The 20101-nt window shown below is 38.6% G+C and overlaps 76 non-coding genes across 76 annotated transcripts; all 76 read right to left on the bottom strand.

Annotated features, from left to right (window-relative positions):
- Positions 1-61: 61 nt before the first annotated feature.
- LOC120576360 (5S ribosomal RNA) lies at positions 62-180 on the bottom strand. Its single transcript, XR_005642438.1, has one exon. It is a non-coding gene; the product is annotated as a 5S ribosomal RNA (ribosomal RNA).
- Positions 181-256: 76 nt separating this feature from the next.
- LOC120576474 (5S ribosomal RNA) lies at positions 257-375 on the bottom strand. The gene has a single exon (XR_005642552.1). It is a non-coding gene; the product is annotated as a 5S ribosomal RNA (ribosomal RNA).
- A 166-nt stretch (positions 376-541) lies between these two features.
- On the bottom strand, positions 542-660 carry LOC120576473 (5S ribosomal RNA). Its single transcript, XR_005642551.1, has one exon. It is a non-coding gene; the product is annotated as a 5S ribosomal RNA (ribosomal RNA).
- Positions 661-828: 168 nt separating this feature from the next.
- Positions 829-947, bottom strand: LOC120576440 (5S ribosomal RNA). The gene has a single exon (XR_005642518.1). It is a non-coding gene; the product is annotated as a 5S ribosomal RNA (ribosomal RNA).
- A 167-nt stretch (positions 948-1114) lies between these two features.
- LOC120576369 (5S ribosomal RNA) lies at positions 1115-1233 on the bottom strand. Its single transcript, XR_005642447.1, has one exon. It is a non-coding gene; the product is annotated as a 5S ribosomal RNA (ribosomal RNA).
- Positions 1234-1309: 76 nt separating this feature from the next.
- Positions 1310-1428, bottom strand: LOC120576471 (5S ribosomal RNA). Its single transcript, XR_005642549.1, has one exon. It is a non-coding gene; the product is annotated as a 5S ribosomal RNA (ribosomal RNA).
- Positions 1429-1596: 168 nt separating this feature from the next.
- LOC120576547 (5S ribosomal RNA) lies at positions 1597-1715 on the bottom strand. The gene has a single exon (XR_005642625.1). It is a non-coding gene; the product is annotated as a 5S ribosomal RNA (ribosomal RNA).
- Positions 1716-1883: 168 nt separating this feature from the next.
- LOC120576569 (5S ribosomal RNA) lies at positions 1884-2002 on the bottom strand. Its single transcript, XR_005642647.1, has one exon. It is a non-coding gene; the product is annotated as a 5S ribosomal RNA (ribosomal RNA).
- A 168-nt stretch (positions 2003-2170) lies between these two features.
- Positions 2171-2289, bottom strand: LOC120576359 (5S ribosomal RNA). The gene has a single exon (XR_005642437.1). It is a non-coding gene; the product is annotated as a 5S ribosomal RNA (ribosomal RNA).
- Positions 2290-2365: 76 nt separating this feature from the next.
- Positions 2366-2484, bottom strand: LOC120576470 (5S ribosomal RNA). Its single transcript, XR_005642548.1, has one exon. It is a non-coding gene; the product is annotated as a 5S ribosomal RNA (ribosomal RNA).
- A 168-nt stretch (positions 2485-2652) lies between these two features.
- Positions 2653-2771, bottom strand: LOC120576744 (5S ribosomal RNA). Its single transcript, XR_005642822.1, has one exon. It is a non-coding gene; the product is annotated as a 5S ribosomal RNA (ribosomal RNA).
- Positions 2772-2939: 168 nt separating this feature from the next.
- On the bottom strand, positions 2940-3058 carry LOC120576438 (5S ribosomal RNA). The gene has a single exon (XR_005642516.1). It is a non-coding gene; the product is annotated as a 5S ribosomal RNA (ribosomal RNA).
- A 167-nt stretch (positions 3059-3225) lies between these two features.
- On the bottom strand, positions 3226-3344 carry LOC120576437 (5S ribosomal RNA). Its single transcript, XR_005642515.1, has one exon. It is a non-coding gene; the product is annotated as a 5S ribosomal RNA (ribosomal RNA).
- Positions 3345-3512: 168 nt separating this feature from the next.
- Positions 3513-3631, bottom strand: LOC120576519 (5S ribosomal RNA). The gene has a single exon (XR_005642597.1). It is a non-coding gene; the product is annotated as a 5S ribosomal RNA (ribosomal RNA).
- A 168-nt stretch (positions 3632-3799) lies between these two features.
- LOC120576358 (5S ribosomal RNA) lies at positions 3800-3918 on the bottom strand. Its single transcript, XR_005642436.1, has one exon. It is a non-coding gene; the product is annotated as a 5S ribosomal RNA (ribosomal RNA).
- Positions 3919-3994: 76 nt separating this feature from the next.
- LOC120576469 (5S ribosomal RNA) lies at positions 3995-4113 on the bottom strand. Its single transcript, XR_005642547.1, has one exon. It is a non-coding gene; the product is annotated as a 5S ribosomal RNA (ribosomal RNA).
- Positions 4114-4281: 168 nt separating this feature from the next.
- LOC120576696 (5S ribosomal RNA) lies at positions 4282-4400 on the bottom strand. Its single transcript, XR_005642774.1, has one exon. It is a non-coding gene; the product is annotated as a 5S ribosomal RNA (ribosomal RNA).
- Positions 4401-4568: 168 nt separating this feature from the next.
- On the bottom strand, positions 4569-4687 carry LOC120576436 (5S ribosomal RNA). The gene has a single exon (XR_005642514.1). It is a non-coding gene; the product is annotated as a 5S ribosomal RNA (ribosomal RNA).
- A 168-nt stretch (positions 4688-4855) lies between these two features.
- On the bottom strand, positions 4856-4974 carry LOC120576357 (5S ribosomal RNA). The gene has a single exon (XR_005642435.1). It is a non-coding gene; the product is annotated as a 5S ribosomal RNA (ribosomal RNA).
- Positions 4975-5050: 76 nt separating this feature from the next.
- Positions 5051-5169, bottom strand: LOC120576468 (5S ribosomal RNA). The gene has a single exon (XR_005642546.1). It is a non-coding gene; the product is annotated as a 5S ribosomal RNA (ribosomal RNA).
- Positions 5170-5337: 168 nt separating this feature from the next.
- On the bottom strand, positions 5338-5456 carry LOC120576695 (5S ribosomal RNA). The gene has a single exon (XR_005642773.1). It is a non-coding gene; the product is annotated as a 5S ribosomal RNA (ribosomal RNA).
- Positions 5457-5624: 168 nt separating this feature from the next.
- Positions 5625-5743, bottom strand: LOC120576435 (5S ribosomal RNA). Its single transcript, XR_005642513.1, has one exon. It is a non-coding gene; the product is annotated as a 5S ribosomal RNA (ribosomal RNA).
- A 168-nt stretch (positions 5744-5911) lies between these two features.
- On the bottom strand, positions 5912-6030 carry LOC120576365 (5S ribosomal RNA). Its single transcript, XR_005642443.1, has one exon. It is a non-coding gene; the product is annotated as a 5S ribosomal RNA (ribosomal RNA).
- A 76-nt stretch (positions 6031-6106) lies between these two features.
- LOC120576669 (5S ribosomal RNA) lies at positions 6107-6225 on the bottom strand. Its single transcript, XR_005642747.1, has one exon. It is a non-coding gene; the product is annotated as a 5S ribosomal RNA (ribosomal RNA).
- Positions 6226-6393: 168 nt separating this feature from the next.
- LOC120576686 (5S ribosomal RNA) lies at positions 6394-6512 on the bottom strand. Its single transcript, XR_005642764.1, has one exon. It is a non-coding gene; the product is annotated as a 5S ribosomal RNA (ribosomal RNA).
- A 168-nt stretch (positions 6513-6680) lies between these two features.
- Positions 6681-6799, bottom strand: LOC120576667 (5S ribosomal RNA). Its single transcript, XR_005642745.1, has one exon. It is a non-coding gene; the product is annotated as a 5S ribosomal RNA (ribosomal RNA).
- A 168-nt stretch (positions 6800-6967) lies between these two features.
- Positions 6968-7086, bottom strand: LOC120576364 (5S ribosomal RNA). Its single transcript, XR_005642442.1, has one exon. It is a non-coding gene; the product is annotated as a 5S ribosomal RNA (ribosomal RNA).
- A 76-nt stretch (positions 7087-7162) lies between these two features.
- Positions 7163-7281, bottom strand: LOC120576668 (5S ribosomal RNA). The gene has a single exon (XR_005642746.1). It is a non-coding gene; the product is annotated as a 5S ribosomal RNA (ribosomal RNA).
- A 168-nt stretch (positions 7282-7449) lies between these two features.
- LOC120576685 (5S ribosomal RNA) lies at positions 7450-7568 on the bottom strand. Its single transcript, XR_005642763.1, has one exon. It is a non-coding gene; the product is annotated as a 5S ribosomal RNA (ribosomal RNA).
- A 168-nt stretch (positions 7569-7736) lies between these two features.
- On the bottom strand, positions 7737-7855 carry LOC120576434 (5S ribosomal RNA). Its single transcript, XR_005642512.1, has one exon. It is a non-coding gene; the product is annotated as a 5S ribosomal RNA (ribosomal RNA).
- A 168-nt stretch (positions 7856-8023) lies between these two features.
- LOC120576356 (5S ribosomal RNA) lies at positions 8024-8142 on the bottom strand. Its single transcript, XR_005642434.1, has one exon. It is a non-coding gene; the product is annotated as a 5S ribosomal RNA (ribosomal RNA).
- A 76-nt stretch (positions 8143-8218) lies between these two features.
- On the bottom strand, positions 8219-8337 carry LOC120576467 (5S ribosomal RNA). The gene has a single exon (XR_005642545.1). It is a non-coding gene; the product is annotated as a 5S ribosomal RNA (ribosomal RNA).
- A 168-nt stretch (positions 8338-8505) lies between these two features.
- On the bottom strand, positions 8506-8624 carry LOC120576466 (5S ribosomal RNA). Its single transcript, XR_005642544.1, has one exon. It is a non-coding gene; the product is annotated as a 5S ribosomal RNA (ribosomal RNA).
- A 76-nt stretch (positions 8625-8700) lies between these two features.
- On the bottom strand, positions 8701-8819 carry LOC120576514 (5S ribosomal RNA). Its single transcript, XR_005642592.1, has one exon. It is a non-coding gene; the product is annotated as a 5S ribosomal RNA (ribosomal RNA).
- A 168-nt stretch (positions 8820-8987) lies between these two features.
- On the bottom strand, positions 8988-9106 carry LOC120576465 (5S ribosomal RNA). The gene has a single exon (XR_005642543.1). It is a non-coding gene; the product is annotated as a 5S ribosomal RNA (ribosomal RNA).
- A 168-nt stretch (positions 9107-9274) lies between these two features.
- On the bottom strand, positions 9275-9393 carry LOC120576684 (5S ribosomal RNA). Its single transcript, XR_005642762.1, has one exon. It is a non-coding gene; the product is annotated as a 5S ribosomal RNA (ribosomal RNA).
- A 168-nt stretch (positions 9394-9561) lies between these two features.
- LOC120576581 (5S ribosomal RNA) lies at positions 9562-9680 on the bottom strand. The gene has a single exon (XR_005642659.1). It is a non-coding gene; the product is annotated as a 5S ribosomal RNA (ribosomal RNA).
- A 168-nt stretch (positions 9681-9848) lies between these two features.
- LOC120576355 (5S ribosomal RNA) lies at positions 9849-9967 on the bottom strand. The gene has a single exon (XR_005642433.1). It is a non-coding gene; the product is annotated as a 5S ribosomal RNA (ribosomal RNA).
- A 76-nt stretch (positions 9968-10043) lies between these two features.
- LOC120576464 (5S ribosomal RNA) lies at positions 10044-10162 on the bottom strand. The gene has a single exon (XR_005642542.1). It is a non-coding gene; the product is annotated as a 5S ribosomal RNA (ribosomal RNA).
- Positions 10163-10330: 168 nt separating this feature from the next.
- Positions 10331-10449, bottom strand: LOC120576463 (5S ribosomal RNA). The gene has a single exon (XR_005642541.1). It is a non-coding gene; the product is annotated as a 5S ribosomal RNA (ribosomal RNA).
- A 76-nt stretch (positions 10450-10525) lies between these two features.
- On the bottom strand, positions 10526-10643 carry LOC120576673 (5S ribosomal RNA). The gene has a single exon (XR_005642751.1). It is a non-coding gene; the product is annotated as a 5S ribosomal RNA (ribosomal RNA).
- Positions 10644-10811: 168 nt separating this feature from the next.
- Positions 10812-10930, bottom strand: LOC120576462 (5S ribosomal RNA). The gene has a single exon (XR_005642540.1). It is a non-coding gene; the product is annotated as a 5S ribosomal RNA (ribosomal RNA).
- Positions 10931-11098: 168 nt separating this feature from the next.
- Positions 11099-11217, bottom strand: LOC120576682 (5S ribosomal RNA). The gene has a single exon (XR_005642760.1). It is a non-coding gene; the product is annotated as a 5S ribosomal RNA (ribosomal RNA).
- A 168-nt stretch (positions 11218-11385) lies between these two features.
- On the bottom strand, positions 11386-11504 carry LOC120576433 (5S ribosomal RNA). Its single transcript, XR_005642511.1, has one exon. It is a non-coding gene; the product is annotated as a 5S ribosomal RNA (ribosomal RNA).
- A 168-nt stretch (positions 11505-11672) lies between these two features.
- On the bottom strand, positions 11673-11791 carry LOC120576354 (5S ribosomal RNA). The gene has a single exon (XR_005642432.1). It is a non-coding gene; the product is annotated as a 5S ribosomal RNA (ribosomal RNA).
- Positions 11792-11867: 76 nt separating this feature from the next.
- On the bottom strand, positions 11868-11986 carry LOC120576460 (5S ribosomal RNA). The gene has a single exon (XR_005642538.1). It is a non-coding gene; the product is annotated as a 5S ribosomal RNA (ribosomal RNA).
- A 168-nt stretch (positions 11987-12154) lies between these two features.
- On the bottom strand, positions 12155-12273 carry LOC120576681 (5S ribosomal RNA). Its single transcript, XR_005642759.1, has one exon. It is a non-coding gene; the product is annotated as a 5S ribosomal RNA (ribosomal RNA).
- Positions 12274-12441: 168 nt separating this feature from the next.
- On the bottom strand, positions 12442-12560 carry LOC120576432 (5S ribosomal RNA). Its single transcript, XR_005642510.1, has one exon. It is a non-coding gene; the product is annotated as a 5S ribosomal RNA (ribosomal RNA).
- A 168-nt stretch (positions 12561-12728) lies between these two features.
- On the bottom strand, positions 12729-12847 carry LOC120576353 (5S ribosomal RNA). The gene has a single exon (XR_005642431.1). It is a non-coding gene; the product is annotated as a 5S ribosomal RNA (ribosomal RNA).
- Positions 12848-12923: 76 nt separating this feature from the next.
- LOC120576459 (5S ribosomal RNA) lies at positions 12924-13042 on the bottom strand. The gene has a single exon (XR_005642537.1). It is a non-coding gene; the product is annotated as a 5S ribosomal RNA (ribosomal RNA).
- Positions 13043-13210: 168 nt separating this feature from the next.
- Positions 13211-13329, bottom strand: LOC120576458 (5S ribosomal RNA). The gene has a single exon (XR_005642536.1). It is a non-coding gene; the product is annotated as a 5S ribosomal RNA (ribosomal RNA).
- A 76-nt stretch (positions 13330-13405) lies between these two features.
- LOC120576513 (5S ribosomal RNA) lies at positions 13406-13524 on the bottom strand. The gene has a single exon (XR_005642591.1). It is a non-coding gene; the product is annotated as a 5S ribosomal RNA (ribosomal RNA).
- A 168-nt stretch (positions 13525-13692) lies between these two features.
- LOC120576680 (5S ribosomal RNA) lies at positions 13693-13811 on the bottom strand. Its single transcript, XR_005642758.1, has one exon. It is a non-coding gene; the product is annotated as a 5S ribosomal RNA (ribosomal RNA).
- Positions 13812-13979: 168 nt separating this feature from the next.
- Positions 13980-14098, bottom strand: LOC120576431 (5S ribosomal RNA). The gene has a single exon (XR_005642509.1). It is a non-coding gene; the product is annotated as a 5S ribosomal RNA (ribosomal RNA).
- Positions 14099-14266: 168 nt separating this feature from the next.
- Positions 14267-14385, bottom strand: LOC120576352 (5S ribosomal RNA). Its single transcript, XR_005642430.1, has one exon. It is a non-coding gene; the product is annotated as a 5S ribosomal RNA (ribosomal RNA).
- Positions 14386-14461: 76 nt separating this feature from the next.
- LOC120576457 (5S ribosomal RNA) lies at positions 14462-14580 on the bottom strand. The gene has a single exon (XR_005642535.1). It is a non-coding gene; the product is annotated as a 5S ribosomal RNA (ribosomal RNA).
- Positions 14581-14748: 168 nt separating this feature from the next.
- On the bottom strand, positions 14749-14867 carry LOC120576456 (5S ribosomal RNA). Its single transcript, XR_005642534.1, has one exon. It is a non-coding gene; the product is annotated as a 5S ribosomal RNA (ribosomal RNA).
- Positions 14868-14943: 76 nt separating this feature from the next.
- LOC120576512 (5S ribosomal RNA) lies at positions 14944-15062 on the bottom strand. The gene has a single exon (XR_005642590.1). It is a non-coding gene; the product is annotated as a 5S ribosomal RNA (ribosomal RNA).
- Positions 15063-15230: 168 nt separating this feature from the next.
- On the bottom strand, positions 15231-15349 carry LOC120576455 (5S ribosomal RNA). Its single transcript, XR_005642533.1, has one exon. It is a non-coding gene; the product is annotated as a 5S ribosomal RNA (ribosomal RNA).
- A 168-nt stretch (positions 15350-15517) lies between these two features.
- On the bottom strand, positions 15518-15636 carry LOC120576430 (5S ribosomal RNA). The gene has a single exon (XR_005642508.1). It is a non-coding gene; the product is annotated as a 5S ribosomal RNA (ribosomal RNA).
- A 168-nt stretch (positions 15637-15804) lies between these two features.
- On the bottom strand, positions 15805-15923 carry LOC120576351 (5S ribosomal RNA). Its single transcript, XR_005642429.1, has one exon. It is a non-coding gene; the product is annotated as a 5S ribosomal RNA (ribosomal RNA).
- A 76-nt stretch (positions 15924-15999) lies between these two features.
- LOC120576454 (5S ribosomal RNA) lies at positions 16000-16118 on the bottom strand. Its single transcript, XR_005642532.1, has one exon. It is a non-coding gene; the product is annotated as a 5S ribosomal RNA (ribosomal RNA).
- A 168-nt stretch (positions 16119-16286) lies between these two features.
- LOC120576453 (5S ribosomal RNA) lies at positions 16287-16405 on the bottom strand. The gene has a single exon (XR_005642531.1). It is a non-coding gene; the product is annotated as a 5S ribosomal RNA (ribosomal RNA).
- Positions 16406-16573: 168 nt separating this feature from the next.
- LOC120576383 (5S ribosomal RNA) lies at positions 16574-16692 on the bottom strand. Its single transcript, XR_005642461.1, has one exon. It is a non-coding gene; the product is annotated as a 5S ribosomal RNA (ribosomal RNA).
- Positions 16693-16858: 166 nt separating this feature from the next.
- On the bottom strand, positions 16859-16975 carry LOC120576701 (5S ribosomal RNA). The gene has a single exon (XR_005642779.1). It is a non-coding gene; the product is annotated as a 5S ribosomal RNA (ribosomal RNA).
- A 76-nt stretch (positions 16976-17051) lies between these two features.
- Positions 17052-17169, bottom strand: LOC120576702 (5S ribosomal RNA). Its single transcript, XR_005642780.1, has one exon. It is a non-coding gene; the product is annotated as a 5S ribosomal RNA (ribosomal RNA).
- A 168-nt stretch (positions 17170-17337) lies between these two features.
- On the bottom strand, positions 17338-17456 carry LOC120576679 (5S ribosomal RNA). Its single transcript, XR_005642757.1, has one exon. It is a non-coding gene; the product is annotated as a 5S ribosomal RNA (ribosomal RNA).
- Positions 17457-17624: 168 nt separating this feature from the next.
- On the bottom strand, positions 17625-17743 carry LOC120576349 (5S ribosomal RNA). The gene has a single exon (XR_005642427.1). It is a non-coding gene; the product is annotated as a 5S ribosomal RNA (ribosomal RNA).
- A 167-nt stretch (positions 17744-17910) lies between these two features.
- On the bottom strand, positions 17911-18029 carry LOC120576759 (5S ribosomal RNA). Its single transcript, XR_005642837.1, has one exon. It is a non-coding gene; the product is annotated as a 5S ribosomal RNA (ribosomal RNA).
- A 168-nt stretch (positions 18030-18197) lies between these two features.
- On the bottom strand, positions 18198-18316 carry LOC120576579 (5S ribosomal RNA). The gene has a single exon (XR_005642657.1). It is a non-coding gene; the product is annotated as a 5S ribosomal RNA (ribosomal RNA).
- A 167-nt stretch (positions 18317-18483) lies between these two features.
- Positions 18484-18602, bottom strand: LOC120576348 (5S ribosomal RNA). Its single transcript, XR_005642426.1, has one exon. It is a non-coding gene; the product is annotated as a 5S ribosomal RNA (ribosomal RNA).
- Positions 18603-18678: 76 nt separating this feature from the next.
- LOC120576479 (5S ribosomal RNA) lies at positions 18679-18797 on the bottom strand. The gene has a single exon (XR_005642557.1). It is a non-coding gene; the product is annotated as a 5S ribosomal RNA (ribosomal RNA).
- A 168-nt stretch (positions 18798-18965) lies between these two features.
- Positions 18966-19084, bottom strand: LOC120576678 (5S ribosomal RNA). The gene has a single exon (XR_005642756.1). It is a non-coding gene; the product is annotated as a 5S ribosomal RNA (ribosomal RNA).
- A 168-nt stretch (positions 19085-19252) lies between these two features.
- LOC120576347 (5S ribosomal RNA) lies at positions 19253-19371 on the bottom strand. The gene has a single exon (XR_005642425.1). It is a non-coding gene; the product is annotated as a 5S ribosomal RNA (ribosomal RNA).
- Positions 19372-19538: 167 nt separating this feature from the next.
- Positions 19539-19657, bottom strand: LOC120576758 (5S ribosomal RNA). Its single transcript, XR_005642836.1, has one exon. It is a non-coding gene; the product is annotated as a 5S ribosomal RNA (ribosomal RNA).
- A 168-nt stretch (positions 19658-19825) lies between these two features.
- LOC120576757 (5S ribosomal RNA) lies at positions 19826-19944 on the bottom strand. Its single transcript, XR_005642835.1, has one exon. It is a non-coding gene; the product is annotated as a 5S ribosomal RNA (ribosomal RNA).
- Between the last annotated feature and the right edge of the window lie 157 nt (positions 19945-20101).

Genomic DNA, 20101 nt, shown 5'->3' with positions numbered 1-20101 from the left:
GGAAAAAATGAAATACAATCGAAGTTCGTTTTTCAAATACGACATAAACTTTTGGCAAAAAGAGGTGCAACACAAGGACTTCCCAGGAGGTCACCCATCCTAGTACTACTCTCGCCCAAGCACGCTTAACTGCAGAGTTCTGATGGGATCCGGTGCATTAGTGCTGGTATGATCGCACCTGAGAGTAAAGCGTTGTAATTGTATATATGCATTTCTAAGTTTATTTTTCAAAAGCGACGTAAAATTTTGGCAAAAAGAGGTGCAACACAAGGACTTCCCAGGAGGTCACCCATCCTAGTACTACTCTCGACCAAGCACGCTTAACTGCGGAGTTCTGATGGGATCCGAAGCATTAGTGCTGGTATGATCGCACCTGAGAGTAAAGCGTTGTAATTGTATATATGCATTTCTAAGTTTATTTTTCAAAAAAGACGTCAAACTAGTTAATTAACGATAGAGTTTTAGGTTGCGTAAATTAACGGAAAAAATGAAATACAATCGAAGTTTATTTTTCAAAAGCGACATAAAATTTTGGCAAAAAGAGGTGCAACACAAGGACTTCCCAGGAGGTCACCCATCCTAGTACTACTCTCGACCAAGCACGCTTAACTGCGGAGTTCTGATGGGATCCGAAGCATTAGTGCTGGTATGATCGCACCTGAGAGTAAAGCGTTGTAATTGTATATATGCATTTCTAAGTTTATTTTTCAAAAAAGACGTCAAACTACGCTAATTAACGAATAGAGTTTTAGGTTGCGTAAATTAACGGAAAAAATGAAATACAATCGAAGTTTATTTTTCAAAAACGACGTAAAATTTTGGCAAAAAGAGGTGCAACACAAGGACTTCCCAGGAGGTCACCCATCCTAGTACTACTCTCGACCAAGCACGCATAACTGCGGAGTTCTGATGGGATCCGGTGCATTAGTGCTGGTATGATCGCACCTGAGAGTAAAGCGTTGTAATTGTATATATGCATTTCTAAGTTTATTTTTCAAAAAAGACGTCAAACTACGCTAATTAACGAATAGAGTTTTAGGTTGAGTAAATTAACAGAAAAAATGAAATACAATCGAAGTTTATTTTTCAAAAACGACGTAAAATTTTGGCAAAAAAGGTGCAACACAAGGACTTCCCAGGAGGTCACCCATCCTAGTACTACTCTCGCCCAAGCACGCTTAACTGCAGAGTTCTGATGGGATCCGGTGCATTAGTGCTGGTATGATCGCACCTGAGAGTAAAGCGTTGTAATTGTATATATGCATTTCTAAGTTTATTTTTCAAAAGCGACGTAAAATTTTGGCAAAAAGAGGTGCAACACAAGGACTTCCCAGGAGGTCACCCATCCTAGTACTACTCTCGACCAAGCACGCTTAACTGCGGAGTTCTGATGGGATCCGAAGCATTAGTGCTGGTATGATCGCACCTGAGAGTAAAGCGTTGTAATTGTATATATGCATTTCTAAGTTTATTTTTCAAAAAAGACGTCAAACTACGCTAATTAACGAATAGAGTTTTAGGTTGCGTAAATTAACGGAAAAAATGAAATACAATCGAAGTTTATTTTTCAAAAGCGACGTAAAATTTTGGCAAAAAGAGGTGCAACACAAGGACTTCCTAGGAGGTCACCCATCCTAGTACTACTCTCGACCAAGCACGCATAACTGCGGAGTTCTGATGGGATCCGGTGCATTAGTGCTGGTATGATCGCACCTGAGAGTAAAGCGTTGTAATTGTATATATGCATTTCTAAGTTTATTTTTCAAAAAAGACGTCAAACTACGCTAATTAACGAATAGAGTTTTAGGTTGCGTAAATTAACGAAAAACATGAAATACAATCGAAGTTTATTTTTCAAATACGACGTAAAATTTTGGCAAAAAGAGGTGCAACACAAGGACTTCCCAGGAGGTCACCCATCCTAGTACTACTCTCGACCAAGCACGCTTAACTGCAGAGTTCTGATGGGATCCAAAGCATTAGTGCTGGTATGATCGCACCTGAGAGTAAAGCGTTGTAATTGTATATATGCATTTCTAAGTTTATTTTTCAAAAAAGACGTCAAACTACGCTAATTAACGAATAGAGTTTTAGGTTGAGTAAATTAACAGAAAAAATGAAATAAAATCGAAGTTTATTTTTCAAAAACGACGTAAAATTTTGGCAAAAAGAGGTGCAACACAAGGACTTCCCAGGAGGTCACCCATCCTAGTACTACTCTCGCCCAAGCACGCTTAACTGCAGAGTTCTGATGGGATCCGGTGCATTAGTGCTGGTATGATCGCACCTGAGAGTAAAGCGTTGTAATTGTATATATGCATTTCTAAGTTTATTTTTCAAAAGCGACGTAAAATTTTGGCAAAAAGAGGTGCAACACAAGGACTTCCCAGGAGGTCACCCATCCTAGTACTACTCTCGACCAAGCACGCTTAACTGCGGAGTTCTGATGGGATCCGAAGCATTAGTGCTGGTATGATCGCACCTGAGAGTAAAGCGTTGTAATTGTATATATGCATTTCTAAGTTTATTTTTCAAAAAAGACGTCAAACTACGCTAATTAACGAATAGAGTTTTAGGTTGCGTAAATTAACGGAAAAAATGAAATACAATCGAAGTTTATTTTTCAAAAGCGACGTAAAATTTTGGCAAAAAGAGGTGCAACACAAGGACTTCCCAGGAGGTCACCCATCCTAGTACTACTCTCGACCAAGCACGCTTAGTTGCGTAGTTCTGATGGGATCCAAAGCATTAGTGCTGGTATGATCGCACCTGAGAGTAAAGCGTTGTAATTGTATATATGCATTTCTAAGTTTATTTTTCAAAAAACACGTCAAACTACGATATTTAACGAATAGAGTTTTAGGTTGCGTAAATTAACGGAAAAAATGAAATACAATCGAAGTTTATTTTTCAAAAGCGACGTAAAATTTTGGCAAAAAGAGGTGCAACACAAGGACTTCCCAGGAGGTCACCCATCCTAGTACTACTCTCGACCAAGCACGCATAACTGCGGAGTTCTGATGGGATCCGGTGCATTAGTGCTGGTATGATCGCACCTGAGAGTAAAGCGTTGTAATTGTATATATGCATTTCTAAGTTTATTTTTCAAAAAACACGTCAAACTACGATATTAACGAATAGAGTTTTAGGTTGCGTAAATTAACGGAAAAAATGAAATACAATCGAAGTTTATTTTTCAAAAGCGACGTAAAATTTTGGCAAAAAGAGGTGCAACACAAGGACTTCCCAGGAGGTCACCCATCCTAGTACTACTCTCGACCAAGCACGCATAACTGCGGAGTTCTGATGGGATCCGGTGCATTAGTGCTGGTATGATCGCACCTGAGAGTAAAGCGTTGTAATTGTATATATGCATTTCTAAGTTTATTTTTCAAAAAAGACGTCAAACTACGCTAATTAACGAATAGAGTTTTAGGTTGCGTAAATTAACGGAAAAAATGAAATACAATCGAAGTTTATTTTTCAAATACGACGTAAAATTTTGGCAAAAAGAGGTGCATCACAAGGACTTCCTAGGAGGTCACCCATCCTAGTACTACTCTCGACCAAGCACGCTTAACTGCGGAGTTCTGATGGGATCCGGTGCATTAGTGCTGGTATGATCGCACCTGAGAGTAAAGCGTTGTAATTGTATATATGCATTTCTAAGTTTATTTTTCAAAAAAGACGTCAAACTACGCTAATTAACGAATAGAGTTTTAGGTTGCGTAAATTAACGGAAAAAATGAAATACAATCGAAGTTCGTTTTTCAAATACGACATAAACTTTTGGCAAAAAGAGGTGCAACACAAGGACTTCCCAGGAGGTCACCCATCCTAGTACTACTCTCGCCCAAGCACGCTTAACTGCAGAGTTCTGATGGGATCCGGTGCATTAGTGCTGGTATGATCGCACCTGAGAGTAAAGCGTTGTAATTGTATATATGCATTTCTAAGTTTATTTTTCAAAAGCGACGTAAAATTTTGGCAAAAAGAGGTGCAACACAAGGACTTCCCAGGAGGTCACCCATCCTAGTACTACTCTCGACCAAGCACGCTTAACTGCGGAGTTCTGATGGGATCCGAAGCATTAGTGCTGGTATGATCGCACCTGAGAGTAAAGCGTTGTAATTGTATATATGCATTTCTAAGTTTATTTTTCAAAAAAGACGTCAAACTACGCTAATTAACGAATAGAGTTTTAGGTTGCGTAAATTAACGGAAAAAATGAAATACAATCGAAGTTTATTTTTCAAAAGCGACGTAAAATTTTGGCAAAAAGAGGTGCAACACAAGGACTTCCCAGGAGGTCACCCATCCTAGTACTACTCTCGACCAAGCACGCTTAACTGCGGAGTTGTTATGGGATCCGAAGCATTAGTGCTGGTATGATCGCACCTGAGAGTAAAGCGTTGTAATTGTATATATGCATTTCTAAGTTTATTTTTCAAAAAAGACGTCAAACTACGCTAATTAACGAATAGAGTTTTAGGTTGCGTAAATTAACAGAAAAAATGAAATAAAATCGAAGTTTATTTTTCAAAAACGACGTAAAATTTTGGCAAAAAGAGGTGCAACACAAGGACTTCCCAGGAGGTCACCCATCCTAGTACTACTCTCGACCAAGCACGCATAACTGCGGAGTTCTGATGGGATCCGGTGCATTAGTGCTGGTATGATCGCACCTGAGAGTAAAGCGTTGTAATTGTATATATGCATTTCTAAGTTTATTTTTCAAAAAAGACGTCAAACTACGCTAATTAACGAATAGAGTTTTAGGTTGAGTAAATTAACAGAAAAAATGAAATAAAATCGAAGTTTATTTTTCAAAAACGACGTAAAATTTTGGCAAAAAGAGGTGCAACACAAGGACTTCCCAGGAGGTCACCCATCCTAGTACTACTCTCGCCCAAGCACGCTTAACTGCAGAGTTCTGATGGGATCCGGTGCATTAGTGCTGGTATGATCGCACCTGAGAGTAAAGCGTTGTAATTGTATATATGCATTTCTAAGTTTATTTTTCAAAAGCGACGTAAAATTTTGGCAAAAAGAGGTGCAACACAAGGACTTCCCAGGAGGTCACCCATCCTAGTACTACTCTCGACCAAGCACGCTTAACTGCGGAGTTCTGATGGGATCCGAAGCATTAGTGCTGGTATGATCGCACCTGAGAGTAAAGCGTTGTAATTGTATATATGCATTTCTAAGTTTATTTTTCAAAAAAGACGTCAAACTACGCTAATTAACGAATAGAGTTTTAGGTTGCGTAAATTAACGGAAAAAATGAAATACAATCGAAGTTTATTTTTCAAAAGCGACGTAAAATTTTGGCAAAAAGAGGTGCAACACAAGGACTTCCCAGGAGGTCACCCATCCTAGTACTACTCTCGACCAAGCACGCTTAACTGCGGAGTTGTTATGGGATCCGAAGCATTAGTGCTGGTATGATCGCACCTGAGAGTAAAGCGTTGTAATTGTATATATGCATTTCTAAGTTTATTTTTCAAAAAAGACGTCAAACTACGCTAATTAACGAATAGAGTTTTAGGTTGCGTAAATTAACAGAAAAAATGAAATAAAATCGAAGTTTATTTTTCAAAAACGACGTAAAATTTTGGCAAAAAGAGGTGCAACACAAGGACTTCCCAGGAGGTCACCCATCCTAGTACTACTCTCGACCAAGCACGCATAACTGCGGAGTTCTGATGGGATCCGGTGCATTAGTGCTGGTATGATCGCACCTGAGAGTAAAGCGTTGTAATTGTATATATGCATTTCTAAGTTTATTTTTCAAAAAAGACGTCAAACTACGCTAATTAACGAATAGAGTTTTAGGTTGAGTAAATTAACAGAAAAAATGAAATAAAATCGAAGTTTATTTTTCAAAAACGACGTAAAATTTTGGCAAAAAGAGGTGCAACACAAGGACTTCCCAGGAGGTCACCCATCCTAGTACTACTCTCGCCCAAGCACGCTTAACTACAGAGTTCTGATGGGATCCGGTGCATTAGTGCTGGTATGATCGCACCTGAGAGTAAAGCGTTGTAATTGTATATATGCATTTCTAAGTTTATTTTTCAAAAGCGACGTAAAATTTTGGCAAAAAGAGGTGCAACACAAGGACTTCCCAATAGGTCACCCATCCTAGTACTACTATCGACCAAGCACGCTTAACTGCGGAGTTCTGATGGGATCCGAAGCATTAGTGCTGGTATGATCGCACCTGAGAGTAAAGCGTTGTAATTGTATATATGCATTTCTAAGTTTATTTTTCAAAAAAGACGTCAAACTACGCTAATTAACGAATAGAGTTTTAGGTTGCGTAAATTAACGGAAAAAATGAAATACAATCGAAGTTTATTTTTCAAAAGCGACGTAAAATTTTGGCAAAAAGAGGTGCAACACAAGGACTTCCCAGGAGGTCACCCATCCTAGTACTACTCTCGACCAAGCACGCTTAGCTGCGTAGTTCTGATGGGATCCAAAGCATTAGTGCTGGTATGATCGCACCTGAGAGTAAAGCGTTGTAATTGTATATATGCATTTCTAAGTTTATTTTTCAAAAAACACGTCAAACTACGATATTTAACGAATAGAGTTTTAGGTTGCGTAAATTAACGGAAAAAATGAAATACAATCGAAGTTTATTTTTCAAAAACGACGTAAAATTTTGGCAAAAAGAGGTGCAACACAAGGACTTCCCAGGAGGTCACCCATCCTAGTACTACTCTCGACCAAGCACGCATAACTGCGGAGTATTGATGGGATCCGGTGCATTAGTGCTGGTATGATCGCACCTGAGAGTAAAGCGTTGTAATTGTATATATGCATTTCTAAGTTTATTTTTCAAAAAAGACGTCAAACTACGCTAATTAACGAATAGAGTTTTAGGTTGAGTAAATTAACAGAAAAAATGAAATAAAATCGAAGTTTATTTTTCAAAAACGACGTAAAATTTTGGCAAAAAGAGGTGCAACACAAGGACTTCCCAGGAGGTCACCCATCCTAGTACTACTCTCGCCCAAGCACGCTTAACTACAGAGTTCTGATGGGATCCGGTGCATTAGTGCTGGTATGATCGCACCTGAGAGTAAAGCGTTGTAATTGTATATATGCATTTCTAAGTTTATTTTTCAAAAGCGACGTAAAATTTTGGCAAAAAGAGGTGCAACACAAGGACTTCCCAATAGGTCACCCATCCTAGTACTACTATCGACCAAGCACGCTTAACTGCGGAGTTCTGATGGGATCCGAAGCATTAGTGCTGGTATGATCGCACCTGAGAGTAAAGCGTTGTAATTGTATATATGCATTTCTAAGTTTATTTTTCAAAAAAGACGTCAAACTACGCTAATTAACGAATAGAGTTTTAGGTTGCGTAAATTAACAGAAAAAATGAAATAAAATCGAAGTTTATTTTTCAAAAACAACGTAAAATTTTGGCAAAAAGAGGTGCAACACAAGGACTTCCCAGGAGGTCACCCATCCTAGTACTACTCTCGACCAAGCACGCTTAGCTGCGTAGTTCTGATGGGATCCAAAGCATTAGTGCTGGTATGATCGCACCTGAGAGTAAAGCGTTGTAATTGTATATATGCATTTCTAAGTTTATTTTTCAAAAAACACGTCAAACTACGATATTTAACGAATAGAGTTTTAGGTTGCGTAAATTAACGGAAAAAATGAAATACAATCGAAGTTTATTTTTCAAAAACGACGTAAAATTTTGGCAAAAAGAGGTGCAACACAAGGACTTCCCAGGAGGTCACCCATCCTAGTACTACTCTCGACCAAGCACGCATAACTGCGGAGTTCTGATGGGATCCGGTGCATTAGTGCTGGTATGATCGCACCTGAGAGTAAAGCGTTGTAATTGTATATATGCATTTCTAAGTTTATTTTTCAAAAAAGACGTCAAACTACGCTAATTAACGAATAGAGTTTTAGGTTGAGTAAATTAACAGAAAAAATGAAATAAAATCGAAGTTTATTTTTCAAAAACGACGTAAAATTTTGGCAAAAAGAGGTGCAACACAAGGACTTCCCAGGAGGTCACCCATCCTAGTACTACTCTCGCCCAAGCACGCTTAACTGCAGAGTTCTGATGGGATCCGGTGCATTAGTGCTGGTATGATCGCACCTGAGAGTAAAGCGTTGTAATTGTATATATGCATTTCTAAGTTTATTTTTCAAAAGCGACGTAAAATTTTGGCAAAAAGAGGTGCAACACAAGGACTTCCCAGGAGGTCACCCATCCTAGTACTACTCTCGACCAAGCACGCTTAACTGCGGAGTTCTGATGGGATCCGAAGCATTAGTGCTGGTATGATCGCACCTGAGAGTAAAGCGTTGTAATTGTATATATGCATTTCTAAGTTTATTTTTCAAAAAAGACGTCAAACTACGCTAATTAACGAATAGAGTTTTAGGTTGCGTAAATTAACGGAAAAAATGAAATACAATCGAAGTTTATTTTTCAAAAGCGACGTAAAATTTTGGCAAAAAGAGGTGCAACACAAGGACTTCCCAGGAGGTCACCCATCCTAGTACTACTCTCGACCAAGCACGCTTAACTGCGGAGTTCTGATGGGATCCGAAGCATTAGTGCTGGTATGATCGCACCTGAGAGTAAAGCGTTGTAATTGTATATATGCATTTCTAAGTTTATTTTTCAAAAGCGACGTAAAATTTTGGCAAAAAGAGGTGCAACACATGGACTTCCCAAGAGGTCACCCATCCTAGTACTACTCTCGACCAAGCACGCTTAACTGCGGAGTTCTGATGGGATCCGAAGCATTAGTGCTGGTATGATCGCACCTGAGAGTAAAGCGTTGTAATTGTATATATGCATTTCTAAGTTTATTTTTCAAAAAAGACGTCAAACTACGCTAATTAACGAATAGAGTTTTAGGTTGCGTAAATTAACGGAAAAAATGAAATACAATCGAAGTTTATTTTTCAAAAGCGACGTAAAATTTTGGCAAAAAGAGGTGCAACACAAGGACTTCCCAGGAGGTCACCCATCCTAGTACTACTCTCGACCAAGCACGCTTAACTGCGGAGTTCTGATGGGATCCGAAGCATTAGTGCTGGTATGATCGCACCTGAGAGTAAAGCGTTGTAATTGTATATATGCATTTCTAAGTTTATTTTTCAAAAAAGACGTCAAACTACGCTAATTAACGAATAGAGTTTTAGGTTGCGTAAATTAACAGAAAAAATGAAATAAAATCGAAGTTTATTTTTCAAAAACAACGTAAAATTTTGGCAAAAAGAGGTGCAACACAAGGACTTCCCAGGAGGTCACCCATCCTAGTACTACTCTCGACCAAGCACGCTTAGCTGCGTAGTTCTGATGGGATCCAAAGCATTAGTGCTGGTATGATCGCACCTGAGAGTAAAGCGTTGTAATTGTATATATGCATTTCTAAGTTTATTTTTCAAAAAACACGTCAAACTACGATATTTAACGAATAGAGTTTTAGGTTGCGTAAATTAACGGAAAAAATGAAATACAATCGAAGTTTATTTTTCAAAAACGACGTAAAATTTTGGCAAAAAGAGGTGCAACACAAGGACTTCCCAGGAGGTCACCCATCCTAGTGCTACTCTCGACCAAGCACGCATAACTGCGGAGTTCTGATGGGATCCGGTGCATTAGTGCTGGTATGATCGCACCTGAGAGTAAAGCGTTGTAATTGTATATATGCATTTCTAAGTTTATTTTTCAAAAAAGACGTCAAACTACGCTAATTAACGAATAGAGTTTTAGGTTGAGTAAATTAACAGAAAAAATGAAATAAAATCGAAGTTTATTTTTCAAAAACGACGTAAAATTTTGGCAAAAAGAGGTGCAACACAAGGACTTCCCAGGAGGTCACCCATCCTAGTACTACTCTCGCCCAAGCACGCTTAACTGCAGAGTTCTGATGGGATCCGGTGCATTAGTGCTGGTATGATCGCACCTGAGAGTAAAGCGTTGTAATTGTATATATGCATTTCTAAGTTTATTTTTCAAAAGCGACGTAAAATTTTGGCAAAAAGAGGTGCAACACAAGGACTTCCCAGGAGGTCACCCATCCTAGTACTACTCTCGACCAAGCACGCTTAACTGCGGAGTTCTGATGGGATCCGAAGCATTAGTGCTGGTATGATCGCACCTGAGAGTAAAGCGTTGTAATTGTATATATGCATTTCTAAGTTTATTTTTCAAAAAAGACGTCAAACTACGCTAATTAACGAATAGAGTTTTAGGTTGCGTAAATTAACGGAAAAAATGAAATACAATCGAAGTTTATTTTTCAAAAGCGACGTAAAATTTTGGCAAAAAGAGGTGCAACACAAGGACTTCCCAGGAGGTCACCCATCCTAGTACTACTCTCGACCAAGCACGCTTAACTGCGGAGTTCTGATGGGATCCGAAGCATTAGTGCTGGTATGATCGCACCTGAGAGTAAAGCGTTGTAATTGTATATATGCATTTCTAAGTTTATTTTTCAAAAGCGACGTAAAATTTTGGCAAAAAGAGGTGCAACACATGGACTTCCCAAGAGGTCACCCATCCTAGTACTACTCTCGACCAAGCACGCTTAACTGCGGAGTTCTGATGGATCCGAAGCATTAGTGCTGGTATGATCGCACCTGAGAGTAAAGCGTTGTAATTGTATATATGCATTTCTAAGTTTATTTTTCAAAAAAGACGTCAAACTACGCTAATTAACGAATAGAGTTTTAGGTTGCGTAAATTAACGGAAAAAATGAAATACAATCGAAGTTTATTTTTCAAAAGCGACGTAAAATTTTGGCAAAAAGAGGTGCAACACAAGGACTTCCCAGGAGGTCACCCATCCTAGTACTACTCTCGACCAAGCACGCTTAACTGCGGAGTTCTGATGGGATCCGAAGCATTAGTGCTGGTATGATCGCACCTGAGAGTAAAGCGTTGTAATTGTATATATGCATTTCTAAGTTTATTTTTCAAAAAAGACGTCAAACTACGCTAATTAACGAATAGAGTTTTAGGTTGCGTAAATTAACAGAAAAAATGAAATAAAATCGAAGTTTATTTTTCAAAAACAACGTAAAATTTTGGCAAAAAGAGGTGCAACACAAGGACTTCCCAGGAGGTCACCCATCCTAGTACTACTCTCGACCAAGCACGCTTAGCTGCGTAGTTCTGATGGGATCCAAAGCATTAGTGCTGGTATGATCGCACCTGAGAGTAAAGCGTTGTAATTGTATATATGCATTTCTAAGTTTATTTTTCAAAAAACACGTCAAACTACGATATTTAACGAATAGAGTTTTAGGTTGCGTAAATTAACGGAAAAAATGAAATACAATCGAAGTTTATTTTTCAAAAACGACGTAAAATTTTGGCAAAAAGAGGTGCAACACAAGGACTTCCCAGGAGGTCACCCATCCTAGTACTACTCTCGACCAAGCACGCATAACTGCGGAGTTCTGATGGGATCCGGTGCATTAGTGCTGGTATGATCGCACCTGAGAGTAAAGCGTTGTAATTGTATATATGCATTTCTAAGTTTATTTTTCAAAAAAGACGTCAAACTACGCTAATTAACGAATAGAGTTTTAGGTTGAGTAAATTAACAGAAAAAATGAAATAAAATCGAAGTTTATTTTTCAAAAACGACGTAAAATTTTGGCAAAAAGAGGTGCAACACAAGGACTTCCCAGGAGGTCACCCATCCTAGTACTACTCTCGCCCAAGCACGCTTAACTGCAGAGTTCTGATGGGATCCGGTGCATTAGTGCTGGTATGATCGCACCTGAGAGTAAAGCGTTGTAATTGTATATATGCATTTCTAAGTTTATTTTTCAAAAGCGACGTAAAATTTTGGCAAAAAGAGGTGCAACACAAGGACTTCCCAGGAGGTCACCCATCCTAGTACTACTCTCGACCAAGCACGCTTAACTGCGGAGTTCTGATGGGATCCGAAGCATTAGTGCTGGTATGATCGCACCTGAGAGTAAAGCGTTGTAATTGTATATATGCATTTCTAAGTTTATTTTTCAAAAAAGACGTCAAACTACGCTAATTAACGAATAGAGTTTTAGGTTGCGTAAATTAACAGAAAAAATGAAATAAAATCGAAGTTTATTTTTCAAAAACAACGTAAAATTTTGGCAAAAAGAGGTGCAACACAAGGACTTCCCAGGAGGTCACCCATCCTAGTACTACTCTCGACCAAGCACGCTTAGCTGCGTAGTTCTGATGGGATCCAAAGCATTAGTGCTGGTATGATCGCACCTGAGAGTAAAGCGTTGTAATTGTATATATGCATTTCTAAGTTTATTTTTCAAAAAACACGTCAAACTACGATATTTAACGAATAGAGTTTTAGGTTGCGTAAATTAACGGAAAAAATGAAATACAATCGAAGTTTATTTTTCAAAAACGACGTAAAATTTTGGCAAAAAGAGGTGCAACACAAGGACTTCCCAGGAGGTCACCCATCCTAGTACTACTCTCGACCAAGCACGCATAACTGCGGAGTTCTGATGGGATCCGGTGCATTAGTGCTGGTATGATCGCACCTGAGAGTAAAGCGTTGTAATTGTATATATGCATTTCTAAGTTTATTTTTCAAAAAAGACGTCAAACTACGCTAATTAACGAATAGAGTTTTAGGTTGAGTAAATTAACAGAAAAAATGAAATAAAATCGAAGTTTATTTTTCAAAAACGACGTAAAATTTTGGCAAAAAGAGGTGCAACACAAGGACTTCCCAGGAGGTCACCCATCCTAGTACTACTCTCGCCCAAGCACGCTTAACTGCAGAGTTCTGATGGGATCCGGTGCATTAGTGCTGGTATGATCGCACCTGAGAGTAAAGCGTTGTAATTGTATATATGCATTTCTAAGTTTATTTTTCAAAAGCGACGTAAAATTTTGGCAAAAAGAGGTGCAACACAAGGACTTCCCAGGAGGTCACCCATCCTAGTACTACTCTCGACCAAGCACGCTTAACTGCGGAGTTCTGATGGGATCCGAAGCATTAGTGCTGGTATGATCGCACCTGAGAGTAAAGCGTTGTAATTGTATATATGCATTTCTAAGTTTATTTTTCAAAAAAGACGTCAAACTACGCTAATTAACGAATAGAGTTTTAGGTTGCGTAAATTAACGGAAAAAATGAAATACAATCGAAGTTTATTTTTCAAAAGCGACGTAAAATTTTGGCAAAAAGAGGTGCAACACAAGGACTTCCCAGGAGGTCACCCATCCTAGTACTACTCTCGACCAAGCACGCTTAACTGCGGAGTTCTGATGGGATCCGAAGCATTAGTGCTGGTATGATCGCACCTGAGAGTAAAGCGTTGTAATTGTATATATGCATTTCTAAGTTTATTTTTCAAAAGCGACGTAAAATTTTGGCAAAAAGAGGTGCAACACATGGACTTCCCAAGAGGTCACCCATCCTAGTACTACTCTCGACCAAGCACGCTTAACTGCGGAGTTCTGATGGGATCCGAAGCATTAGTGCTGGTATGATCGCACCTGAGAGTAAAGCGTTGTAATTGTATATATGCATTTCTAAGTTTATTTTTCAAAAAAGACGTCAAACTACGCTAATTAACGAATAGAGTTTTAGGTTGCGTAAATTAACAGAAAAAATGAAATAAAATCGAAGTTTATTTTTCAAAAACAACGTAAAATTTTGGCAAAAAGAGGTGCAACACAAGGACTTCCCAGGAGGTCACCCATCCTAGTACTACTCTCGACCAAGCACGCTTAGCTGCGTAGTTCTGATGGGATCCAAAGCATTAGTGCTGGTATGATCGCACCTGAGAGTAAAGCGTTGTAATTGTATATATGCATTTCTAAGTTTATTTTTCAAAAAACACGTCAAACTACGATATTTAACGAATAGAGTTTTAGGTTGCGTAAATTAACGGAAAAAATGAAATACAATCGAAGTTTATTTTTCAAAAACGACGTAAAATTTTGGCAAAAAGAGGTGCAACACAAGGACTTCCCAGGAGGTCACCCATCCTAGTACTACTCTCGACCAAGCACGCATAACTGCGGAGTTCTGATGGGATCCGGTGCATTAGTGCTGGTATGATCGCACCTGAGAGTAAAGCGTTGTAATTGTATATATGCATTTCTAAGTTTATTTTTCAAAAAAGACGTCAAACTACGCTAATTAACGAATAGAGTTTTAGGTTGAGTAAATTAACAGAAAAAATGAAATAAAATCGAAGTTTATTTTTCAAAAACGACGTAAAATTTTGGCAAAAAGAGGTGCAACACAAGGACTTCCCAGGAGGTCACCCATCCTAGTACTACTCTCGCCCAAGCACGCTTAACTGCAGAGTTCTGATGGGATCCGGTGCATTAGTGCTGGTATGATCGCACCTGAGAGTAAAGCGTTGTAATTGTATATATGCATTTCTAAGTTTATTTTTCAAAAGCGACGTAAAATTTTGGCAAAAAGAGGTGCAACACAAGGACTTCCCAGGAGGTCACCCATCCTAGTACTACTCTCGACCAAGCACGCTTAACTGCGGAGTTCTGATGGGATCCGAAGCATTAGTGCTGGTATGATCGCACCTGAGAGTAAAGCGTTGTAATTGTATATATGCATTTCTAAGTTTATTTTTCAAAAAAGACGTCAAACTACGCTAATTAACGAATAGAGTTTTAGGTTGCGTAAATTAACGGAAAAAATGAAATACAATCGAAGTTTATTTTTCAAAAGCGACGTAAAATTTTGGCAAAAAGAGGTGCAACACAAGGACTTCCCAGGAGGTCACCCATCCTAGTACTACTCTCGACCAAGCACGCTTAACTGCGGAGTTCTGATGGGATCCGAAGCATTAGTGCTGGTATGATCGCACCTGAGAGTAAAGCGTTGTAATTGTATATATGCATTTCTAAGTTTATTTTTCAAAAGCGACGTAAAATTTTGGCAAAAAGAGGTGCAACACATGGACTTCCCAAGAGGTCACCCATCCTAGTACTACTCTCGACCAAGCACGCTTAACTGCGGAGTTCTGATGGGATCCGAAGCATTAGTGCTGGTATGATCGCACCTGAGAGTAAAGCGTTGTAATTGTATATATGCATTTCTAAGTTTATTTTTCAAAAAAGACGTCAAACTACGCTAATTAACGAATAGAGTTTTAGGTTGCGTAAATTAACGGAAAAAATGAAATACAATCGAAGTTTATTTTTCAAAAGCGACGTAAAATTTTGGCAAAAAGAGGTGCAACACAAGGACTTCCCAGGAGGTCACCCATCCTAGTACTACTCTCGACCAAGCACGCTTAACTGCGGAGTTCTGATGGGATCCGAAGCATTAGTGCTGGTATGATCGCACCTGAGAGTAAAGCGTTGTAATTGTATATATGCATTTCTAAGTTTATTTTTCAAAAAAGACGTCAAACTACGCTAATTAACGAATAGAGTTTTAGGTTGCGTAAATTAACAGAAAAAATGAAATAAAATCGAAGTTTATTTTTCAAAAACGACGTAAAATTTTGGCAAAAAGAGGTGCAACACAAGGACTTCCCAGGAGGTCACCCATCCTAGTACTACTCTCGACCAAGCACGCATAACTGCGGAGTTCTGATGGGATCCGGTGCATTAGTGCTGGTATGATCGCACCTGAGAGTAAAGCGTTGTAATTGTATATATGCATTTCTAAGTTTATTTTTCAAAAAAGACGTCAAACTACGCTAATTAACGAATAGAGTTTTAGGTTGAGTAAATTAACAGAAAAAATGAAATAAAATCGAAGTTTATTTTTCAAAAACGACGTAAAATTTTGGCAAAAAGAGGTGCAACACAAGGACTTCCCAGGAGGTCACCCATCCTAGTACTACTCTCGCCCAAGCACGCTTAACTGCAGAGTTCTGATGGGATCCGGTGCATTAGTGCTGGTATGATCGCACCTGAGAGTAAAGCGTTGTAATTGTATATATGCATTTCTAAGTTTATTTTTCAAAAGCGACGTAAAATTTTGGCAAAAAGAGGTGCAACACAAGGACTTCCCAGGAGGTCACCCATCCTAGTACTACTCTCGACCAAGCACGCTTAACTGCGGAGTTCTGATGGGATCCGAAGCATTAGTGCTGGTATGATCGCACCTGAGAGTAAAGCGTTGTAATTGTATATATGCATTTCTAAGTTTATTTTTCAAAAAAGACGTCAAACTACGCTAATTAACGAATAGAGTTTTAGGTTGCGTAAATTAACGGAAAAAATGAAATACAATCGAAGTTTATTTTTCAAAAGCGACGTAAAATTTTGGCAAAAAGAGGTGCAACACAAGGACTTCCCAGGAGGTCACCCATCCTAGTACTACTCTCGACCAAGCACGCTTAACTGCGGAGTTCTGATGGGATCCGAAGCATTAGTGCTGGTATGATCGCACCTGAGAGTAAAGCGTTGTAATTGTATATATGCATTTCTAAGTTTATTTTTCAAAAAAGACGTCAAACTACGCTAATTAACGAATAGAGTTTTAGGTTGCGTAAATTAACAGAAAAAATGAAATAAAATCGAAGTTTATTTTTCAAAAACAACGTAAAATTTTGGCAAAAAGAGGTGCAACACAAGGACTTCCCAGGAGGTCACCCATCCTAGTACTACTCTCGACCAAGCACGCTTAACTGCGGAGTTCTGATGGGATCCGGTGCATTAGTGCTGGTATGATCGCACCTGAGAGTAAAGCGTTGTAATTGTATATATGCATTTCTAAGTTTATTTTTCAAAAAAGACGTCAAACTACGCTAATTAACGAATAGAGTTTTAGGTTGCGTAAATTAACGGAAAAAATGAAATACAATCGAAGTTTATTTTTCAAAACGACGTAAAATTTTGGCAAAAAAGGTGCAACACAAGGACTTCCCAGGAGGTCACCCATCCTAGTACTACTCTCGACCAAGCACGCTTAACTGCGAGTTCTGATGGGATCCGTGCATTAGTGCTGGTATGATCGCACCTGAGAGTAAAGCGTTGTAATTGTATATATGCATTTCTAAGTTTATTTTTCAAAAGCGACGTAAAATTTTGGCAAAAAGAGGTGCAACACAAGGACTTCCCAGGAGGTCACCCATCCTAGTACTACTCTCGACCAAGCACGCTTAACTGCGAGTTCTGATGGGATCCGAAGCATTAGTGCTGGTATGATCGCACCTGAGAGTAAAGCGTTGTAATTGTATATATGCATTTCTAAGTTTATTTTTCAAAAAAGACGTCAAACTACGCTAATTAACGAATAGAGTTTTAGGTTGCGTAAATTAACGGAAAAAATGAAATACAATCGAAGTTTATTTTTCAAAAGCGACGTAAAATTTTGGCAAAAAGAGGTGCAACACAAGGACTTCCCAGGAGGTCACCCATCCTAGTACTACTCTCGACCAAGCACGCTTAGCTGCGTAGTTCTGATGGGATCCAAAGCATTAGTGCTGGTATGATCGCACCTGAGAGTAAAGCGTTGTAATTGTATATATGCATTTCTAAGTTTATTTTTCAAAAAACACGTCAAACTACGATATTTAACGAATAGAGTTTTAGGTTGCGTAAATTAACGGAAAAAATGAAATACAATCGAAGTTTATTTTTCAAAAGCGACGTAAAATTTTGGCAAAAAGAGGTGCAACACAAGGACTTCCCAGGAGGTCACCCATCCTAGTACTACTCTCGCCCAAGCACGCTTAACTGCAGAGTTCTGATGGGATCCGGTGCATTAGTGCTGGTATGATCGCACCTGAGAGTAAAGCGTTGTAATTGTATATATGCATTTCTAAGATTTTTTTCAAAAAAGACGTCAAACTACGCTAATTAACGAATAGAGTTTTAGGTTGCGTAAATTAACGGAAAAAATGAAATACAATCGAAGTTTATTTTTCAAAAGCGACGTAAAATTTTGGCAAAAAGAGGTGCAACACAAGGACTTCCCAGGAGGTCACCCATCCTACTACTACTTTCGACCAAGCACGCTTAGCTGCGTAGTTCTGATGGGATCCGAAGCATTAGTGCTGGTATGATCGCACCTGAGAGTAAAGCGTTGTAATTGTATATATGCATTTCTAAGTTTATTTTTCAAAAAAGACGTCAAACTACGCTAATTAACGAATAGAGTTTTAGGTTGCGTAAATTAACGGAAAAAATGAAATACAATCGAAGTTTATTTTTCAAAAACAACGTAAAATTTTGGCAAAAAGAGGTGCAACACAAGGACTTCCCAGGAGGTCACCCATCCTAGTACTACTCTCGACCAAGCACGCTTCACTGCGAAGTTCTGATGGGATCCGAAGCATTAGTGCTGGTATGATCGCACCTGAGAGTAAAGCGTTGTAATTGTATATATGCATTTCTAAGTTTATTTTCAAAAAAGACGTCAAACTACGCTAATTAACGAATAGAGTTTTAGGTTGAGTAAATTAACAGAAAAAATGAAATAAAATCGAAGTTTATTTTTCAAAAACGACGTAAAATTTTGGCAAAAAGAGGTGCAACACAAGGACTTCCCAGGAGGTCACCCATCCTAGTACTACTCTCGCCCAAGCACGCTTAACTGCAGAGTTCTGATGGGATCCGGTGCATTAGTGCTGGTATGATCGCACCTGAGAGTAAAGCGTTGTAATTGTATATATGCATTTCTAAGTTTATTTTTCAAAAGCGACGTAAAATTTTGGCAAAAAGAGGTGCAACACAAGGACTTCCCAGGAGGTCACCCATCCTAGTACTACTCTCGACCAAGCACGCTTAACTACGGAGTTCTGATGGGATCCGAAGCATTAGTGCTGGTATGATCGCACCTGAGAGTAAAGCGTTGTAATTGTATATATGCATTTCTAAGTTTATTTTTCAAAAAAGACGTCAAACTACGCTAATTAACGAATAGAGTTTTAGGTTGCGTAAATTAACGGAAAAAATGAAATACAATCGAAGTTTATTTTTCAAAAGCGACGTAAAATTTTGGCAAAAAGAGGTGCAACACAAGGACTTCCCAGGAGGTCACCCATCCTAGTACTACTCTCGACCAAGCACGCTTAGCTGCGTAGTTCTGATGGGATCCAAAGCATTAGTGCTGGTATGATCGCACCTGAGAGTAAAGCGTTGTAATTGTATATATGCATTTCTAAGTTTATTTTTCAAAAAACACGTCAAACTACGATATTTAACGAATAGAGTTTTAGGTTGCGTAAATTAACGGAAAAAATGAAATACAATCGAAGTTTATTTTTCAAAAGCGACGTAAAATTTTGGCAAAAAGAGGTGCAACACAAGGACTTCCCAGGAGGTCACCCATCCTAGTACTACTCTCGCCCAAGCACGCTTAACTGCAGAGTTCTGATGGGATCCGGTGCATTAGTGCTGGTATGATCGCACCTGAGAGTAAAGCGTTGTAATTGTATATATGCATTTCTAAGATTTTTTTCAAAAAAGACGTCAAACTACGCTAATTAACGAATAGAGTTTTAGGTTGCGTAAATTAACGGAAAAAATGAAATACAATCGAAGTTTATTTTTCAAAAGCGACGTAAAATTTTGGCAAAAAGAGGTGCAACACAAGGACTTCCCAGGAGGTCACCCATCCTACTACTACTTTCGACCAAGCACGCTTAGCTGCGTAGTTCTGATGGGATCCGAAGCATTAGTGCTGGTATGATCGCACCTGAGAGTAAAGCGTTGTAATTGTATATATGCATTTCTAAGTTTATTTTTCAAAAAAGACGTCAAACTACGCTAATTAACGAATAGAGTTTTAGGTTGCGTAAATTAACGGAAAAAATGAAATACAATCGAAGTTTATTTTTCAAAAACAACGTAAAATTTTGGCAAAAAGAGGTGCAACACAAGGACTTCCCAGGAGGTCACCCATCCTACTACTACTTTCGACCAAGCACGCTTAGCTGCGTAGTTCTGATGGGATCCGAAGCATTAGTGCTGGTATGATCGCACCTGAGAGTAAAGCGTTGTAATTGTATATATGCATTTCTAAGTTTATTTTTCAAAAAAGACGTCAAACTACGCTAATTAACGAATAGAGTTTTAGGTTGCGTAAATTAACGGAAAAAATGAAATACAATCGAAGTTTATTTTTCAAAAACAACGTAAAAT

This window comes from Medicago truncatula, chromosome 6 (genome assembly GCF_003473485.1).
Source record: "Medicago truncatula cultivar Jemalong A17 chromosome 6, MtrunA17r5.0-ANR, whole genome shotgun sequence".
Classification (NCBI taxonomy): domain Eukaryota; kingdom Viridiplantae; phylum Streptophyta; class Magnoliopsida; order Fabales; family Fabaceae; genus Medicago; species Medicago truncatula.
This window is presented reverse-complemented; position numbering and strand designations above follow the sequence as displayed.